An 8,121-nucleotide genomic window follows, 5' to 3' on the forward strand; every position below is an offset into this window, starting at 1 on the left:
CTATGTTTATTCTCTGTGTGATGTTAAAGCAGTCTGTTGCCTTCTTCCCCACCCCCTTTCTGGATTGGGGTCTATAAGCATATGGAAAATAAACATGTGCATATTCAGTATCCACTGGATTGCCCTCCTAATTCTAGCCTAGTCTCTGTATTTCTTTCATATCTCTTTTCTCCTTACCTAATTTTTCTAATCCACATACCCCTGCCCTGGACCGTGCAAACCCCATTGAGGCTGGACCCCAATACTGGGGTGAGATGGAATCCCAGTGTTTGAATTGCAGTTCTCCAGTGGCTAGTAAGCTAAACATTTTTCTCACGTCTTTCCCGGCCATTTGTACTTCTTCATCTCTCATAAACAGTCTGTTCATTTCATTAGCACACATATTGTCTGGGTTGCCTGAGTTCTTGTTTAGATTTTTAAACTCTTTGTGTATTACAGATATCAATCCTCCATCGTAGTCAGTGAAGCATTTCTTCCATTCTGTAGGCAGTCTTTTAACCTGATTAATGGTCTCTTTTGCTATAGTTCCATTCTTCAACACATGGATATTTGGTTTTGGCAACATCATTTGTTGAAAAGGTTATCTTTTCCCAATATGTATTTTTTGGCATTTTCCCCAAAAATTAAATGGCTGTGACTATAAAACCATATTCTATTCTGTTGATCTACACAAAAGATCGTAAAGACTCCACCAGAAACTTCTCAGATCTGACCAACACTTTGGTCAAAGTGTCAGGATGCAAAATCACCATGGAGAAATTAGGCTTCCCATGTACTAATCACAAGGAGGCTGGAAAAGAAGATGAGGGGTACTTCCACTCATGATAGCTTGAAAAAAAAAATCCCTTGGAATAAACCCGGCCAAAGAAGTCAAACAGCTTTACAATAAACACTGTAAAGCACAGACAAAATCACTGAAGAGGGTATTAGAAGATGGGAGGATCTCCATGTTCGTAGGTGTTGTGAAGATGCCTGCATCCTGAAAGCAAGATACAGTGCAACCTCAGTCAAAATTTCAGTGCCATGCACTAGAGAAATAGAAAGAAGAACAAAAGTGAAAACTTACAGATCTTACAAAAGATCTCAGATATTCAAAGCAACCCTCATGAAGGAGACCGATCTTGGAGCGCTCACCATTTCTGGCTTCCCTGAGGAGCCTGCTATAGAAGCAGCAAGAGAGAAGGAGACACACAGATTGGTGAGGAACAGACTTGAAGGTGCAGCCACAAGGGCTTGCTGCTGAGTTCTAATCAAGGGAGTGCAGGATGATGACCCGGCTCGCACCTGTCGACACTGCCAAACTCTCACTCCTGGGTCGCGGTTACCGGGCAGGTGGTATCTTTCAAGCCAGTGGGAAAAGCAACTCGGAAATCATTTGTACACTGATGTTCTCCACCACCCAGAGTTCATCAATAAAGACCAGATGTCAACAGATCAATGACTCCACAGCAGTCTGGACAGAGATAAGTGTGGTGAAGAGAACTCTGACAGGAGGTGGCGGGAGACAGGCTCTACTCTGGGTTCTGCCACTATTAGCTGAGGTCAAGTGTTGTGAAGGGCAAATGAGACAATGGATGAGCCTCCCTGCAAGCAGGGGATATCCAGGTCTCTATGCTTAATATAGGCTCAGGATTTTTTTTTTTACCAAATTTAATTAAATATTCATAACTAATATAGCTATAAAACAGCAGATTTATTTAGCAAGTCATGATGGATTGATCACTGGGGATTCATACCTGGATCCCTGATCTATATTCTGATGGTGTTAATCAGGAACGGAACGGACAGCTCCATCTGTCCTCAGCCCAACACACAGGACTCTCTGGCCTCCAGCATGATAAATCAGGGTCATACAGCCTCAAATATTTCGCAGAAAACTTCATTAAAATGTCAAATTTAACATGAAAGACATTTATTGCCTGGAATTAGGACTTGAAAGAAATAGCCATTACTTCAAAAGCAAGTAACTATGGGGTCTGATTGAAACAATAATAAAGTACACTAGTTCTTAGAGTCTTTATATAAAATAATATTTTACTTGGAGCTTTTTTGTCAAGTGAATTTCACATCCTGAATCCAGCCATCAGCCACATGGATCCTCTGAGCTCCAACAGTTTAACATTAGAAAGAAAATAGTACAATCTAGTGACCTGTCACATGCAGCATCATATAAGCACAGAAAACAGTACAATTATAAATACAAACATCTTCTTCCCCACCAGTCTCACCAATTAAAACTACTCCTCTAGAAGTTAAGCTAATAACTACCATCCTAATAGATGCACCACCAGTGTCTCTAACTCATGGCAGGACTCCTCTTCTCATGTCATAGAGATTGATCTGAGAGTCACGGTCACATCTTTATTTACTTTCAAAATTCTGAACTCCGTCTTACCTTTTGTTTTCATATGGTTCTATGTTTTGATAGAAAAGATTAAATTGTGTATGTGATTTAAAATCAGTATCTTCTGAGACTGTGTTGTTGATGGATCTGGATCATGCGTGTCATACAGTATTTCATCATAAAACATCTCTCTGACTATGCATCAGTGAAATAACTTATCATAACCATGACTATTGTAGCATTATTTTTAGCATTTGTGCATATTAACATCAAAATCTACCGATTTGTTGTGGTGATATTTTGTTTGTGATCTAACAAATAGAGCTTGCCTGAAGATCAGCGTGTGGAGCTAACCACACTAGTTAGCCATAGAGATCAGGCAGTGGTGGCACACTCCTTCAATCCCAGCACTCGTGAGGCAGAGGCAGAGGGATCTGTGAGTTCAAGGTCATCATGGGCTACACAACATTAATCCAGGCTAAAAGAGAAACAGAGCTAGGCGATGATGGCTCACACCTTTAATCCCAGTATTTGGGAGTCACAAGCCTTTAGTCCCAGCACTAGGAAGGTGGAGACAGGAAGAGTTTTGGCTGGGCAGAGAGAGAAATATAAGATGGGAGAAGACAGAAGCAGATGGCATTCAGTCTGAGGATTCACAGACACAGGATTGTACCCCCTTCAGTCTGAGGACTCAGTAGAGGTAAAAGGTCTCTCTCATGGCTGACTGCTCTGCTTCTCTCATCTTTCAGCTCTTACCCCCTAATATCTGACTCTGGGTTTTTAGTTATTTAAACCAGTTAGAATTGACACTGCAATTAACCATGTCAGGAAAGAATGCTGCTGGAAAATGGATGAAAATATTTGAGGTGATTGAAACTGGTAGCAATAGCAGTTCTTGGGGCTGGAAAGGTGACTTCGCTGTTAAGAGCACTCGTTGCTCTGCCAGGGGACCATGGTTTGATTTCCAGCACTCACATGGCAGCTCACAACCTGCTGTAGCTTGGGTTCCATGGGGAACTGGTGCTCACTTCTGGCCTCCACACGCATTGCATGCAAATGGTACACAGACATACATGTAGGTAAATACATATTATATGTCATACACATAAATATTCTTAAAATCAGAAAAAATAAAAACAATATATGTACTCTTGGTAGGAAACCTTGACCAAATATTCACAGGGATATATGAAAGAGAATTCATGATAACCCACACTCTTAGAAATAAACGTAGCCTTAGTTCACACACCTTTCATAAAAATCCACACTGGGGAGGCAGAGGACTCTGGAGTCTTCTGTGTGGCTGGAAGCATGTGCCTGGGGCTCCAGCAAGTGTCTCCTGATGAGTGTGCTGTGCAGGAAGCTTGTCTGAGCATCTAGATGCCCCAGGCAGCAGATTTGCTCCATACAATAAGAGTGGCAAAAGTTCCCCAAAAGTCTGAGCTCAAACCTAAGCCCTCATGTGTTCATTCCGGCAGTAGAGCCTTGAAGTAGTGACTAAGTCAGGAGAGATGAGCCCTCACAGGTTGTTCACTGTTGTCCTTCTCATCTCTAGCAATTCCTTATTCAGCCCAATAGCAGAGCTTCCCCTTAGCAGAGCTGGGGTGCCACTTCAAACTTTCCTTTTGTCCCAAAGATCTTCTGTCTCTTCAGAGCCCAGGACTTGGCCTCTCACACCACTCCCAGGATTGCCCCAGGCCCCATGCCGGGATCAGCCCCAAAACCACATCATCTCTAAAGTCTTCAAGTAGGAAGGGGAGACCCTGTGCTATACAAACCCTAACTTTTCAAACAGTAATTTACATCTACAACATCAGAAAGTGGGGATCACTGGCCTCGGGCCCTGGAACAGGCTTTCCTATCAACCTCAGAAAGCTGTGCTAAGTTACAGTAAGAACATTACCAGACTTTGCATTTCCAGTCCTGTCCTATTTTCCCACTCCAGTATGACTTTATCTTTTGAGGCAAAGAGACCTTTCCTGGCCCAGTGATAGTGATTTTCACACTGCCTGGGTGCTAATGGGCTGGCTGGCTGGCAAATATGCTGTCATTATTTATTAATTACCCCTACTTGAATGTCATACCCTGCCTGCTACCTGAGAACGAGGCCTGTTCCAAAGTTTGAAAGTTGCATCCTTGAGTTGTTGTCAAGCCTCCTTCAAGGCTGTACAAGTGGCATTCTCTACCAGTCATGTCTATTGCCTTTAGCCTTGCTCAACTCAGAGTGGACATTTTAACAAAATATCAATACCATGATGCCTTGTTTTTAACATAACTTAGGGAGAATGGACTAATATGGGGCAATGGTCTTGTACCCTGTAAAAATTTATCACTTGTATTGTTTTAATAAAACACGAGGCAGGAAGTATAGGTGGGACAATCAGAACAGGAGAATTCTGGGAAGAGGAAAGACTCAATCTGCAGTCATCACCCAGATGCAGAGGAAGCAAGATGAGAATGCCTCACTGATAAAAGTTCCCACCCACATGGCTAACACAGACACAAATTATGGGTTAATATAAGATGTAAGAATTAATTTATAAGAAGTCTGATACAATAGGCCAACCAGTTTTTAATTAATGTAGACCTCTGTGTGTTTCTTTAGTACTGAATGAATGTGGGACCAGGCAGGACAAAAAGCAAATGGTACCAACGTGAACAACTATATCCACATAAACCCTAAGAGAGCTTTGGAGGGAATTCTAGACACAAAAGAACAGAGTTAAGCGTGACTTCTTGGTAGCAGCATTTTCTCGATGGGCTCTGTTTGCTAGAGACAACCGCATCTTATTTAAGAGAGGCTTTCTGACTCAGCTTTAGCTGCAAAAATCTTGCAGCTCTTTTAAGAGGCTACACCACAAAACACTTAAATGGTGTTTATAAATAGCTGACAGCATGCTTATTAGTGGTGCCAGGGACCTTGAAACTCCATTGAGTTTTGGCAATAAACATGGCTCCCACCAATGCCTCCTCCATAAAGCTAGACTCTCAGAAAGCTAAGGGATGGAGTGGATTCAACTGCCAAAGCCATGGCTTTAATTCTAGCCATATTGCTTAATAAATTAAAGACACATGTGGTCAGAAAAAGAGAGCTATACAGTAAAGATCAGTTCAGATGAAGAAAAAAAAACTCTAAATGGTTTACAATGTGTTTAAAAATATATGTAGGCTTGGGAGAGAAAAGAAAAATGATAAAGTAAAAAGAAAGAAAGAAAGGAAGAAAGAGAGAGAGAGAGAGATTAGTTGAGTGTGTTAGCACACACCTTTAATCCCATCACTTGGGAAGCAGAGGCAGGTGGATCTTTTTAAGTTCAAGGACAGCCTGGTCTACAGAGTGAGTTCCAGGATGGCCAAAGATACACAGAGAAACCCTGTCTCAAAAAAAACAAAATTTAAAAATAAAAATAAATAGAGATTAAAATAAAACCACATAATAATGGAAAATACACAGAGAATCTGGATACTGTATGTTATTGTGTTATCTTTGAATTGTTTGATGGATGAAGAAGAAGCAACAGCTACTAAAAGATATTTGATTATAAATGTTTCTGGATTAATCCAACATATATATTTTAAAAATGCCTTGACTTCAAAACTTAACTCAAAAGATATGTTACATTGGAGAAGAGGTTTTGCTTTTGCTTCCACAGAAAATGAGAGGTTATGGATTCATTCTGGGTTAAGAATTTTCTTTGGGTCCCCATAAGATTATCAGTGCCCCCAATCAGCAGGAAGTAGCCTAGAAAACTATACCCACATTCCCAAAAAATGGATTATAGGTGTTAGTCTTTGTTTAGTATATTGGTTACAAGTTGTTATAAATAGTGGTCTAGAAAAAAAGCTAAATAAAGGAGATTAGATTAAGAATTTTTGTTTTGAAAATAAAAAAGGGGGAAAGCACTATGGGACAACGGTCTTGTACCATGTAAAGATTTGTCACTTGTATTGGTTTAATAATACACTGACTGGCCAATAGCCACACAGGAAGTATAGGTGGAGCGAACAGAAACAGGAGAATCCTGGGAAGAAAAAGGCACAATCTGCAGTGGTCACCCATATGCAGAGGAAACAAGATGAGAATGCCTCACTGATAAAAGGTCCCACCCATGCGGCTAACACAGACAAGAATTATTTAAGATGCAAGAGTTAGTTAATAAGAAGCCTGAACTAGTAGACCAACCAGTTTATAATTAACGTAGGCCTCTCTGTGTTTCTTTGGGACTGAATGGATGTGGAATAGAGTAGGATAAAAACTTCTATCAACAATGGGCAGTGCAACTCATGACTCCTCATATCACAAATGATTAGGTAGATGTGACATAGTGGCATGTGCCTATAATGCCAGGACTGAGAAAGGAAGACTGAGTTAAGAGGATCATGGATTCAAGGCCAACTTGGGCTACACAGCAAAACCATTTGACCTAGAGACAAGAATTCTATCCAATCTGATTTAATCAGAAACTTGTGTTCTATTTCTATTTTTTAAATTTACATGTATTTATATAGTGATGTGTATGTGTACCATGTCATGCCTGTAGAGTTCAGAGAACTATTTCTAGGAATCAGTTCTCTTCTTCCACCATGTGGATCCTGGGCTCAAGCTCAGGGTCATCAAGCTTGGCGTTAGGTACCTTCACCCACAGAGCCCCTCTATTCTACTTTTAAAAGAAACATAAAAGCAGATCCTAAGTTATGGAAATAAGCAGAAGTAGTTGCTGTGGTCAGGCTACAAGACCAGTAATAGCACCATTAAGGAAGAGTTCATTAGAATGGTAATGTTCCCGGAAGCCAACCAGAGGGCAGAATTCAAGTTCTAGCCAAAAATATTGAAATGGAAACTACTGCTTGATGTAGAATAACTCTCTGAGGTGGACAGCAAAGAACTGTGCAATGCAGAAAGATGCTCTACTTCTCAGTGGAGTGATGGGTTCAAGGGTAAAGGCACAGGTGTGCATTTTAGAAGCATAAATGTTGCAAGATACAAACAAACCCAATCTATTCTGTCATTAAGTAGTATTGTTTTTATTTTTAATGTGTACTAGAATGTACAGCCATCCCTTCGTATCTGTAGAGAATTGTTTCCAGAACTCCTCACAGATGACGGAATCTCTAGGTATTCAAGTCTCATGTGAGATGGAAAAGTATCTCACATAGACTTTCTGTATTCTTCCAGATACTTCCATCATGTCTAGTTTAGTGATAACACCTGCTAGAGTGTAAATGCTGTATAACTTGTTATTATGGTGTATCATCAAGTCTAGGTTAGGTGTAGCACCTGTCATGGTGTAATTTGTAACTGATTATAATGGTGTATCATCAAGTCTAGGTTAGTTATAACGCCTGCCAGGCTGTAATATGTAACTAGTTATTATGATGCATCATCAAATCTAGATTAGGTATAACACCTGCTAGGGTGTAGTACGTAACTGGTTATTATGGTGTATCATCAGGTCTAGGTTAGTTATATCACCTGCTAGGGTGTAATATGTAACTGGTTATTATGGTATATCATCCAGGATATGTTGATAAGAAACAATGTGTGTTCATCTGCAACTCAGATGAAATCCTTTATGATTGACAGATGCTGGAATCTCTGCATGTGAAGCCTGCAGACACTGAGGGTCAAGTTTACAGCTTTCATCTGGTCTTCATACAAATGACTATGCTCACTCATGGATATGTGTATAGATTTGGTTACCTAAAAGTCATTTTTAACTAATTTTACTGAACATCTACAAAGTACTAGTTTCTATATTGTGCGTTAAAGAGCCAATGAA

This window comes from Myodes glareolus, chromosome 19 (genome assembly GCF_982192425.1).
Source record: "Myodes glareolus chromosome 19, mMyoGla1.1, whole genome shotgun sequence".
In the NCBI taxonomy this organism is placed as follows: domain Eukaryota; kingdom Metazoa; phylum Chordata; class Mammalia; order Rodentia; family Cricetidae; genus Myodes; species Myodes glareolus.